The sequence below is a fragment of the Rattus norvegicus genome, chromosome 3, assembly GCF_021556685.1.
Source record: "Rattus norvegicus strain SHRSP/BbbUtx chromosome 3, alternate assembly SHRSP_T2T, whole genome shotgun sequence".
Lineage (NCBI taxonomy): Eukaryota > Metazoa > Chordata > Mammalia > Rodentia > Muridae > Rattus > Rattus norvegicus.
In genome coordinates, this window is record NC_141536.1 from 157,298,144 (window position 1) to 157,311,338 (window position 13,195).

At 48.1% G+C, this 13,195-nt stretch overlaps 1 non-coding gene across 1 annotated transcript; it reads right to left on the minus strand.

Moving 5' to 3' along the window:
• Window positions 1-1,165: 1,165 nt before the first annotated feature.
• LOC148006587 (U6 spliceosomal RNA) lies at window positions 1,166-1,273 on the minus strand. The gene has a single exon (XR_015685046.1). It is a non-coding gene; the product is annotated as a U6 spliceosomal RNA (small nuclear RNA).
• Between the last annotated feature and the right edge of the window lie 11,922 nt (window positions 1,274-13,195).

The window sequence follows — 13,195 nt, forward strand, 5'->3', positions numbered from 1 at the left end:
TCCACATGATTCTTACCTCATAGACTAGTTATGACAGCTGGGCCACAAAGGTAGCCCTATCCAGGTCCCCCTGCTCCCTACCAGGGCCCTGCCTGGCCCTGCATCTCCCTCAACGACTGTCACTAAGGCATCCAATAAGAATGGGTGCAGATGAGGCGGAGACCACATTTTAATAGTCTGGGGAGGTGGCATCCTCACAGGGCGGTGTAAAAAAGAGCAAAAATGATTTTGGATAAACCCTGAAGAAATTTTACTGCCCAGCACAGCGTAAATCAAGCCCTGTGCAAATGCAATAAAACAACTGTTTAGTCTGCGTGGCTCATACCGCAGACCTCGGGATTCTGTGTTTTGGTCTTATTGCTGCAATAAACTGTCTAGACAGCAATTAACAAACTACTTTTCCCTCAGATGTTTGGAGGGCTGGTGAAGTGGCTTCAGCACTTACAAATACAGCAGCTTCTTCCTGCCAACCCCCCCCCCATAATGACTGGGTAGGGAAGAGTGGGCAGGACTGGAATCTGGCCAGAAGGAGCCTCCTGGAGGGCTCCTCTCTAAGACCCACCCCAAGATGTTTTCATGGATGCTTCTTCTTCTTCTTCTTCTTTTTTTTTTTTTTTTGGTTCTTTTTTTTCGGAGCTGGGGACCGAACCCAGGGCCTTGCGCTTCCTAGGTAAGCGCTCTACCACTGAGCTAAATCCCCAGCCCCTCATGGATGCTTCTTAAGCCTCAGTTTCTTATTCTGAAGCCCTGAGACAGGACGGTGACCAGAATGGATCGTATTCATGTAAATAAGTGGTGGCCTTAGTGGTTGGTACCTTTACCTGCTGAGCCACTCAGTAGCTGACTTACCTATCATTCACCCACTGGTTAGGGCCTCTATGCCAGGCAAGGACTCTACCATCAAGCTCCATCATTCCCCTTTCACAGAGTTAACTCATTTCTATTTTTCCTTCAGGGTCTCATGTAGCCCAGGCTGGCCCCAGATTCACTATGAATGAATGTTGCTGACGATGACCTAAATCCTAGTTTTCTGCCTCCCAAGTATTGGCATCTCAGGTGTGTGCCACGCCCGTTCTTTGGTGCTGGTCAAACCCAGGGCTTCCTGCATGCCTGTCAGCATCCTACCAACAGAGCTTCAGCCCCGCCCCAGAGTTTTTCTTCTTTGTTAAATACGGAACACTTCAGGATTTCGCATTTGTGTGCAAGCACAGGGGCCATGCTAATCTTCTCTGTATCGTTCCAATGTCAGTGTCCATACTGCCGAAGCGAGCCCCAGGGTCATTTTTTGTAAGTAGGCAGCATGAGCTGGCTAAGGTAAACCCCTCACATCCGGTAGAGGAGAGACTAAAGGAAGCAGGCTTTGTTTAGTTGGTCTTTTGAGACGGTTTCTCTGTGTAACCCTGGCTGTCCTGGAACTCACTTTGTAGACGAGACTGGTCTCCACCTCCCAGAACTGCCTGCCTCTGCCTCTGCCTCTGCCTCTGCCTCTGCCTCTGCCTCTGCCTCTGCCTCTGCCTCTGCCTCTGCCTCTGCCTCTGCCTCTGCCTCTGCCTCTGCCTCTGCCTCTGCCTCTGCCTCTGCCTCTGCCTCTGCCTCTGCCTCTGCCTCTGCCTCTGCGTATGGGGATTAAAGGGCTTTACCACCATGCCTGGCCTTAAGATTAATTTTAAAAAAAAATGTGTACATGTACCTGGAGTGATGAATGAATGGCACACACTTTTGATCCAAGCGCTTGGAGGCAGAGGCAGGAGAATCTCTGTGAGTTTGAGGCCAGCCTGTTCCACCTAGTAAGTTTCAGGATGGCTAGGGCTATGTGGAGAGATGATGTAAAAAAAAAATATTGGTAAAGATTCCTATGGGTGTATTGTGTGTGTACACACTTAGGTGGTTTTGAGTGTAGGTGCCTGAGGAGTCAGAGGAGGACTTCAGACTCCTAGAGCTGGAACCACAGGCGGTTGGGTGGTGGGATTTGAACTCGGGTCTTCTGTAAGGCGATATACATTCTTTTTGTTTTGTTGTTCCTGTTGTTTTTGTATAGTCCTGGCTACCTTGAAACTCAGAGATCCACCTGCCTCTGCCCCAAGAGTCCTGGGAGGAAAGGTGTGTGCTACCCTGTAGGACAGTATTTGTCAGCTGACAATATATGTTCTTACCCACTGAGCCATCTCCCCAGCCCCTGGTATATTTTAATTCTTTGTAATGATGGGTCTCACTGTGACATTTTTGTGTATGTACATGAAATTTCAGTCACAATATCTTTATGAAATAAACTGCATCTTATTTTATTTTTGTGGTTATTGTCTGGTTTGGTTTTTAATTTTGACACTTTGGAAGAAGAAGCAGATGGCTCTCTGCCAGCCTGGTCTACATATCAAATTCCAGGATAGCCAAGGCTACATAGAAAGACCCTGTCTGAATAAATTTTTTTTTTTTTGGACATTTAGTGTGTGTGCTTGTATGCATGCACATTTTCAGGTGCACCGGGGTCATGGCCAACCTTTAGAGGTCAGAGATCTATTTATGTAATTCATTTCTCTCCTTCTACCATGAGACCTCAGGGATTAAACTCAGGCCACTAGGAGCCTCTTGCCAGCCCAAGAGACAGTACTTTAGCAGGGCGGTCTGTATGTGCTGCTCCTCCAGGCAGGGGCCTGGTGCCTCGGAGTCACCCTCAAGAAAGGGGAGAGGTTCTGCCCAAGATTCTGAGCTGGAGTAAGAGCCTGGGACGGTAGTGACTTCTGTTCCGTTAAACAGAGCACAGTACAGACTCAAAGGACTCCTCAGCCTCCAGCCTGACAGCACAAGGTTTAGACTGTTCTACCACACACTTAGCTTTCTGAAGAAAGACTAAGCGTCCCCATGCTTTTAGATGGGCACGAAGCGTGGCCACTCAGAGGAGGACGTGAAAAGGGAAGCCGCCTTCGTGTCCATCGGTCCTCCAGGTGAGCTTCCGGGTGTTCCCAAGCCACGGTGAGATTATGCTATCCTGAGACCACTGCCTGCACATTCTGAGCTGGAAGCTGCACAACAGACTGCTCAGGGACCAACCTCGAACACCAGCCACTTGAGTTCTCTCCAGGCTGCTGCCAGCTGGACCCGCTTCGTGAAGGCTTGAAACCCCGAAACCCTGGGTCCCAGATTGTCTGCCCAGGGCTGCTCTGAGGCAAAGTCTGCCTCTCAGGTGCTGGATTAGAGGTGTGTGCCACTAGATCCAGCCTGACCTGGTTTTTTTGTTTGTTTTAAGTTTTGAAGGATAATGTATTTGCGTGTTATTAGTGACATTAACATTTTCACTGTAGATTTGCTGTAGTGGCCACACCTTTAATCCCAGCACCAGCAAGGCAGGGTCAGGCTAGGTCATCTTGGTCTACAGAGTGAGCCCAGGACAGTGGGAGCTACACAGTGAGAAGACCCTGTCTCGGAAACAAACAAAGCCAGGAGTCATGGTGCACACCTGTAATCCAGTGCCTGCTGGGAAGATGGGGGTGGAGTGATCTCTGGGACTCAGTGATGTGAAGTCAGTCCAACCTAACAGGCCAGCTCCAGGCCAGTGAAGACCACGGCTCAAAAAAAACAAAACAAACAAGGTTGGGGCTGGTGAGATGGTTCAGGGGGAAAGAGAGTGCATACACACACACACACACACACACACACACACACACACACACACAGACACACGCACGGACGCATGCACGAAAACAAGCATAAAGTAAGTCTTTTAAGAAGATAACACAAAACCGAATTGGGCTTGCATTTGTTTAATACCAGAACTCAGGAGGAGACAGAGGCAAGTGGATCTCTGGGAATTTAAACTTAGCCTTTTCTCCGTAGCAAGTTCAAGGACAAGCCATGGCTACACTGTGAGATCCCGACTTAAAAAAACAAAACAAAACAAAACCCACAAAGTGGGCTATTGGACATTACCTAAGAACTGAAACCTGACGGTAAACTCGGAAAGACCCACCTGCCTCTGTCTCCAGAGCATTGGAATTCAAGATGTGTCCCATCACTCTCAGATTAATTGATAAATTATATTAAGATTTATTGATTTTTTTTTTTTTTTGGTTCTTTTTTTCGGAGCTGGGGACCGAACCCAGGGCCTTGTGCTTCCTAGGCAAGCGCTCTACCACTGAGCTAAATCCCAACCCCGATTTATTGATTTTTTTTTTTCATTTTTTTTTTTGGTTCTTTTTTTTTTTTCGGAGCTGGGGACCGAACCCAGGGCCTTGTGCTTCCTAGGCAAGCGCTCTACCACTGAGCTAAATCCCAACCCCAATTTATTGATTTTTAATTTAAATGCATGGGTGTTTTTGTTTTGTGTATGTCTGTGTAGCACAGAGGCCAGAAGGCAGCATTGGTTCACCCGGAGCTGGAATTTCATATTGTTGTGAGCTGCCATGTGAGTGCTGGGAATCGAACCAGGGACCTCTAGCAACTGGTACTCCTTTTTTTTTTTTTTTCTTTTTGTCGGAGCTGGGGACTGAACCCAGGGCCTTGTGCTAGGCAAGCGCAACTGGTACTCTTAACCAATGAGCTGACTCTCCAGCCCGTTTGATTCGTTTTTAAAAACTCTGACTCTGGCTGGCGGTTTCTCTCTCTCTCTCTCTCTCTCTCTCTCTCTCTCTCTCTCTCTTTAATATTTTTATTTATTATATATAAATACACACCAGAAAAGGGTATTGGAGTCCATTGTGAGCCACCATGTGGTTGCTGGGATTTGAACTCAGAACCTCTAGGAAGAGCAGTCAGTGCTCTTAACCACTGAGCCATCTCTCCAGCAGGCTGGTGGTAACAAACATCTCTAATCCCAGTTTAGGAGGCAGAGGTAGGCAGATCTCTGAGTCTGAGGCCAGCTTGGTCTAGAGAGCGGGTCTAGGACTACTGGGATTCACAGGGAAACCCTGTCTCAAACAAAACAAAAGAAAACTCTCTTGGCTGAGGTCAGAGGCAGGGCTGTGGTTAGCTGCTCATCCTCCCGTCCTGCTCTGTGGGAGTTCCCTTTCTTCCTTCCCTGGCTTTTAAATCTGTGCTGGGTTTTTTTCCCCTAGAAGTTTCCAGTCTTTCTTCTTCTTGGCTGTGTTCACAGAGGTTCCAGCAAAGTCCTGCTTGACAGCCAGTCCCATCTAGTCTCCTTATCACAGGCTAATTACTGCTGAGTTGGGAACAAAGTCTACATTTACTCAAGAGTTTCATCCCTTGTCAATAAATAAATGTAAAACACAAACCGGGACAACTTTGAAGTTAAAATGAAAACTTGACGAGATGTCCCTAGTGTCTATATCTGTGTCTCCCTCCCACCCACCCTGGCCCTTTTTGGTTTTTCAAGATGGGGTTTCTCTGTGTAGCCCTGACTGTTTTGGTACTCACTCTGTAGGCCAGGCTGGCCTCAAACATACAGAGGTCTGTAAAAGTGTGCACTGCCACTACCAAGGAACCATTTCTAATTTTTTAAAAGTTAGATGTATTTTTCCCCTTCATTTGTGATGGGGGTGAAACCCAAGGTCTCCTGCATACTAGGCAAATGGTCTACCTCTGAGCCATGCCTTCAAGACACACACACACATCCACATGAACACACACATACATGCATACAAGCACACATATATAACACACATGTAAAAATATGTGCACGAATACATATATATACACACACATACTTGTATATAAGCACACACACATGTAACACATTTTATATATGTGTGTATGTATGCAGAGACAAATATATACATACATAGATAGACACACACACATATATGCACACACAAACACTATACACACACACACTTCCCCACAGAAGGTGACCTGGGATAGCTTATAGAAGTACTAGTTGTGGGGTTGGGGATTTAGCTCAGTGGTAGAGCGCTTGCCTAGCAAGCGCAAGGCCCTGGGTTCGGTCCCCAGCTCCGAAAAAAAGAAGAGAAGAAAAAAAAAAAAAAGAAGTACTAGTTGTGGAAGGGGCTGGACTGAGTGCCAGCACTCAAGGGCCACAGAGTGGCCACATATGCTAGTCACCTTTAATTATGTTATTTGTGTATGTTAACATGTACATGCACACATACCATGGCATCAAAGTCAGAGGACAACTGCGGAAGTCAAGGGCTCTCCTTTGATCTTACAGTATTGATGGATTGATTGAGTTCAGTTTGTCAGGTTCCAGCCTTTACCTGCTGGGTCACCTCGCCAGCCCTCATCTTTAATTTTATACTCTTTTTTTCCTAAGACGAGGTCTCTCTGTGTGGCCATGGCTAACCTAGAACCCACTCTTTATTCCAGACTGGTCTCAGAGTGATTCTCCTGCCTCAGCCTCCTGGGTGCTGGCATTATGGAGGACAACTCCCACACCTGGTAGATTTCACACAGTTTTAATAATTTGAACATTGTCTTCATGTCTGTTGATGAATGCTGCTCACATGCTGCTGAGTTATTTATTTATTTGTTTGTTTGTTTATTCAATAAGTGCACTGTCGCTGTCCTCAGACACACCAGAAGAGGGCATCAGATCCCATTACAGATGGTTGTGAGCCACCATGTGGTTGCTGGGAATTGAACTCATGACCTCTGGAAGAGCAGTTGGTACTCTTAACCATTGAGCCATCCCTCCAGCCACCTCTGCTACTGAATTATAGCCTAGTCCTCTCCTCAGTCTTCATGTGGGGCACATCGATTCTTCAGCTTAACAATTTTTGGGGAGCAGGGGTTGAGACACAGTCTTGCTATGTAGGCAGGCTGGCCTCGAACCTGTGGATTTATGAGCCTCCTGCTTTAACCTTTAAATGCTGGGACTGCAGACATGAATCCCCACCTACAACGGAACATTCTTATAGTTTTAAATAATGATTATATTTGTGTGTGCGTGTGGGCACATGCGTGTACACGTACATGCTAAGGCACAGGTGTGGTAAGCAGAGGGCCACTCTCCTTCCATCATGTAGGTCTCGGGGATGGAAACCAGGTCCCCAGGTTTGATGACCTGCTGAGCAATCTTGCCTGTCCCCTGTTACTGTTTTCATTTTTATTTTGTTCTCGAATTCTAAAATTTAGTTCATTCTAGGGGGCTGGAGAGATGGCTCAGTGGTTAGAGCACTGACTGCTCTTCCCGAGGTCCTGAGTTCAAATCCCAGCAACCACACGGTGGCTCACAACCATCTGCAATGATATCCGATGCCCTCTTCTGGTGTGTCTGAAGAAAGCGACAGTGTACTCACATACATAAAATAAATAAATCTTTAAAAAAAAAAAATTTTAGTTCATTCTAAACATCCAACTTTCCTGTTGACCTTCACAGGAATGGAAATTGAACGGGTTCCAGTGAACTAGAACATTCCTATCCACGGGGAGGCAGTTTGTGGCCTAGCAGCGAACACTCTGGCTCCAGGAGCAAAGTGAAGACCTCTCGATGTTCCCTGTGGGTCCTACTAAGTGTGTGCACCCCCATGTTCTGGGCAAGCCAGTTAGGAGAGCGCTCTCGGCTCTTTGAGGCATCCGGTCTTGCAGATGGACAGGCCCTGCCTTTGTGTGGCCTTAAGAAAGTTATTTATGGAGGACGGAGACAACGCTGGGTGGATGAAAGGTTGGCTGTAAAGGAAGCAGGGCTTGGAGGGGCAGGTTTCTCTCTATAGCAGCGACTCTCCACATAAGATAAATCACCCTGGACCATTAAACCTTCAGGAGAATGCTTGTAAACCTCCCTTGACTCTCAGGGAGCTCACTGTCTCCCCGGTACCCATGTGGTGCGGGGGCTCATGGCCTTGCCCTAGCCACCAGCTCGGCATAGTCTCACCCTCCCGGGGCCCTGGCCTGGGAAACTGAACCAGAAAATCACTTCCAAAGCCATCATTTTGGTGGACAGCTGTCTCTGTTTGCCCAGAATGGACGAGCTTCCTGGGAAGGGAGGTGGGGAGGGCCCCAAGCACAATCAGGCAAGACCACGGTCACAGTTCCCCTCTGTACCTCGGATGCAATGGGGTTTCACAGTGCTCTGTTTATATTTGTCAAGGCCCACTGTGTGCCAGGCACAGCTCTCCCCCTTTTTTTTTTTATTTTAAAATTGCGTTGATTCAGGGCCCCCAACTGCATTGATTGTGCATTGATTGTGGTGGCGCCCAACTTTAAGAGAGGCAGAGACAGGTGGAGCTCTGTGAGTTCAAGGCCAGCCTGGTCTACAGAGTGAGTTCCAGGAACCCAGGGGTATCTAGAGAGACCTGGTCTCCACCTCTGGGCCAGGGCATGCATTTGTGCAAGTCTGGGCTCTCCGTCCACCGAGTGGGTTTCCAGGTTTGGCAGCAGGTACCGTTACCCACTGAGCCACCTCGCCGGCCCAACGTCAGCCCTTTACTTGGTGCTCTCTCTGGTTTAATTCTCACCACCTACTGAGCTTGGCGCCCACATAGGTTGGGGACTAGATGGGGACCCTGCCTTGCTAGGGCTTGGTGCTAGCATTAAGTCATATGTGGCAGGCAAAACTGAAGGCTAGGCCTTAACTCTCCCCTGCATTGTCTTCGTCTGAGCACTGAAGTTCTCCCCTCCCCCATCCCTCTCCGCTCTCTTTTCTTTCAGCAATGCCAGTAATGGAGCCTAGGGCCTCATGCCCACCAGTCAATCACTGGCCACGGGGCCACACCCTTCCCCCTTTCTGTCTCTTACTGAAATGGGAATTTGGGGGAGCTTTTGAGAAACTCCCCAGGAAAAGGGACTTTGGAACTAGGCATAGTAGCTTATACCTGTAGTCTGGGAGGTTGAGATAGGAGGATTCCTGGGAGTTCTAGGCTCACATGAGCCATGGTGCGAGGCCCTGTCTACAAAAGAAAAAAAAAAAAAAAACATTAAGGGACCGAGGGAGGACCAGTAATGAGTGGATGCTTTTGTTAACATTGGCAACACGAGGTGCCAGGGAATCTGTCTGCAGCTCAACTTCCCATGCCCGCTGAGACGCCAAGACTGATTTTCTCTACGTCTCTGAACCCCTTCTTTGCCTGGCCTCAGAAACCACAGCAGTGGCTGGTCAAACCCAGCACGCATGCCTGACTACCTGGGACCACCAGAAACAAGAGGCAGTGGGATTTTTCTTACCAAACTCAGGGTACCTCCTGTCAGAGGGAGACCCCAGAAAAACATACGCTAGCCCACTCTACTCCTATCCTCCCACCCCCACTCCCACTAAAGTTCTCTCCAGAGAACTTTGCAGATTTGAGATTTGGGGAGGTTTGGCACTAACCACTGTCTCAGCTAACAGTTCACTTTTATTGAGGCCCTACTATGTGACAGGAGTGTCTATTCTTACTTTACAGCTGCCTGTGGAACAGGTAACCTTTTATTGCAAACCAAGGCATGGAAAGCTGCAAGGGTTCATCTAGAAAGTGGCCAGACTCAGCACCCTGGCCATTGGTAGCTGGCAATGCCTGGAGGCTGTTAAGGTTACAACACACTGTTGGGGTGATCCTGGCATCTATGTGGGGGTCAGGGACTCTGTGGCACGTCCTGCATTGCACCAAACTGTTCCCTTTCCTTTAGAGAGGAATGATGTCATTCCAAAAGCTATTGGCTCTGGGGATCCATACATTTACTGTGGCATGTCCCCTCTCCCGTCATGCACACAGGCATGACAGTGAGGAAGATGACTGTTCGTGGGTTCAGGACCAATTGGCTTTGCCAAGTACAATGGCACATGTGGGTAACCCCAGCACTAGAGAGACAGAGGCAGGAGGATTGCTGTTAAGTTTGAGCCCAGCCTGGTCTACACAGTGAGACCCTGTCTCAAAAAAATGTTTTAAAAGATCTGGGGGCTGGAGAGGTGGCTCAGTGGTTAAGAGCACTGACTGCTCTTCCAGAGGTCCTGAGTTCAATTCCCAGCAACCACGTGGTGGCTCACAACCATCTGTAATGAGATCTGATGCCCTCTTCTGATGTGTCTGAAGGCAGCTACAATGTACTCATATACAATAAATAAATCTTAAAAAAAAAAAAAAAAGAGGGGTTGGGGATTTAGCTCAGTGGTAGAGCGCTTGCCTAGGAAGCACAAGGCCCTGGGTTCGGTCCCCAGCCCCGAAAAAAAAGAACCAAAAAAAACGATCTGGGTATGGGGCACGATCAGCTGGTACAGTGCTTGCCAAGTGAGTGAGGCCCCGGGTTCAATCCCAGCACTGCATAAACTAGGGTTGATAACACAGGCCTACAGTCCCAGGGGAGGTCATGGGCAGAGGATGTGTTCCAAGGTCGTCCTTGGCTACAGAGTTTGAGGCTCATTTTTCTTTTTTTCTTTTCTTTTTTCTTTTTTCCTTTTTTTCTTTTCCGGAGCTGAGGACCGAACCCAGGGCCTTACGCTTGCTAGGCAAGTGCTCTACCACTGAGCTAAATCCCCAACCCTCATTTTTCAAAATTCTAGAACCATAGGCTTGTGTTGCCACTGTGTCAGGCAGAGTTTACCCTCCACACACCAGAGACTCCAGAAGCAAAGACAACCTCTATGATGCAAGGAAGCATTACCCAACCACACAGGGCTTTTACAGATGCTCTCTCTCTCAGGACTATTTGGGAAAAGGAGGAGGAAGAGGAGGAGGAGGAGGAGGATGGGAAACAAACAAACAGACAAAAAAACAGTGCTGGCAAGACGGTTCATCAGGTAGCGGAGCTTGCCACCAAGCATGACAACCCAAGTTCAATCCCTTGAGCCTACATGGTGGAAGGAAAAAAACAGGACTTCTGAAAGTTGTTCTCTGACCTATGCACACACAGGAACACATGAGAGCACATACATACACATACAGACACACACAGACACACAATAAATATGAAACAGTAACAACAAAAGTCCAGCCAGATGTGGCATTTTGGTGTATAGAGGCAGGGGGATTGCTACAGATCCTAGGCTGGTCAGAGATCTTGCCTCAAAAGTAAACGGACAAATCCATTTGGTCCCTGTAGATGTCATGGCCCACACTGTAATAAGCAGCATCCTGGAATGCCCAGTTGTGATCAGAGAAAGTCCCATATGGTGACACCCCGGGACAAGGACAATGGGTCTCACAGGCTGTGTGTGTGTGTGTGTGTGTGTGTGTGTGTGTGTGTGTGTGTGTGTGTGCTCCTCCCCCATAGAAACTAAAGGCTTCTTAGCAGAAGAGAGATGGTGTCCCACCAGGGGGCCCAGCAACCTGTCATCATGGACGTTTTAATGAATTCACCAAGGCTGTGGCTCCGGGGGCATTTCCATTTTATGACATCTTTTTATACTCCAGAGGAGAGGATTCTGAATAAAAATGCTTTTTATTATTAGCATTTGGTTAAAAAACATCCTTAATGAGGTGTTAAGAGGCATCCTACACCCCACTGTGGAGGAAGCAAGAGAGATCATAAAGTCCTGAAAAGCCACCGGGCAATTTGTGACCCTGGATGGCACCCCTTCCTGATGTTCCTGAGGCGGCTTGCAGGACCATCTTCAGAAGGGTACCTCCTGTAATTTACAAGCCAAGCTGCTCTGGGCCTCATCTGCCTGGAGCCTTAGGAAAGGCCTGTACAGGTTCTTTGCTTTCCCCTGAGAACTGTAGCGTTGAGCCAGCTAACCATTCCCCTTCCAGAGACTTCCCAGAGACGTCTTGACCACTACAAGTTACTTGCCTTTCTTTCCTGACTGGTAAGGAATTGAAGGGGGGGGGGCGCAGCCCAAAGAAACCAAAACAAAGCAAAGAACAGGGCCACTTGGACAGCTCAGCAGGGAGCTGCCTTGTTTCTGAACAAATATTGTGGTATTTTTCTGGAGGGCCGCCCGCCTGTCAGTGACCCTCCTGAAGCAGACCCATGCGAAGGCTGGGGGGTTTAAGATTGCCGGCTCCTCAGAGATGAAATTGCGTCAAGCAGGCTCTAAGGATACCATGTATCTAACACAGCTAGGCTCACCTACCAAAGTTTGGCTCCACCAAAGATGGAGAGTTGGGGGGAGGGGAAGAAAGGGGGGGTGTGTAGAGGGAAGTAGAGGTTGCTAAGGAACAAATCTTCAGACACAAAGTTTCAGTTCAGGGGAAGCGGTCAGGAGTGTGCCCTCCCGGTTGGGCCTTCAGACTCAGCTGTGCGTGGGGCAGGTCCCTCGGTGCACTGGTCACCTCAGAAGAGAATAACGCAGTTGGTATGAATCCCCCCCCACCACCACCACCACCCAGGCTGGTGGTAAGAACCTCCAGTCTCATTAAAACATGGAGCTTGCAAGAAAACCATTCCCCGCTTCGTGACATTATCTGACTGCCATTTTGGTCTCTGACTTCTGGCAAGGCTCACCTGTCGCCCCATTCCTGGTGACCTCAGCGCCATCTTTGAACCCACATCTTGGAAGGACAGAACCAACTCCTTGCAAGTTGTCTTCTGACCCCCACATGTGCGCCATGGTACTTGTGCACACAATTAATCGATAAATCAACAAATGTAACTTTGAGAGTTTGAAGAAGGACAGACAAGATGGCCCAGTGCGGAAAGGTGACTACTGCCAAGCCCAAGCCTGAGGACCCAAATTTGGGCCCTGGCCCCATTTGGTGACAGTGAGAACTGCCTCCAGAAAGTTGTCCTTTGACCTCTGCACAAAGACCATATGTACCTACACCCCCACAGGAAATAAATCAATAAAGAAAAAAAATTAAACGTATAGCATTTACGATGCCACATATGTTATTCTCAGGCCTCACAGTGGAATATCGGGTGGGTGTGTCTTCATGGCTGTTAGATTTTTGTTGTTGTTGCTTTTGAGAGATGGACACTCAGGTAGCCCAGGCTGGCCTCATACTCATTATGTACCTAAGGCTTGCCTTGAGCTCTCTATGTAGTCAAGGATAACCTTGAACCCTGATCTTCTCGCTCCACCTCCCAAGAGCTGGGACTGCAGGTTGCAGCACCATAGCTGGCCTTAAATTGTCCTATCGTCAACATTTCAGAACTAGATTTCCCTAGGCCTTTCGGGCTGCTTTTTAAATAAGTTGAAGACAGATATGTATGCTTCTCTGCAGTGAAACAAACATCTTTGAGGAAAAAAAATAGTTTTAGAATTGTATATTTTTGTCCCGTAAGATTTTAGAATCTAGGTAATTCTAGACTCACTGGTATGGAACTGAACTGTATGTTTGGTTCGTAAGCTCCCTGCAGAGACTTGTGGGAAATCTCCCAGAAGGCTTTGCGCTGTGTGAGCCCGCATTTGTCCACCAGTGACCCCTAATATCCA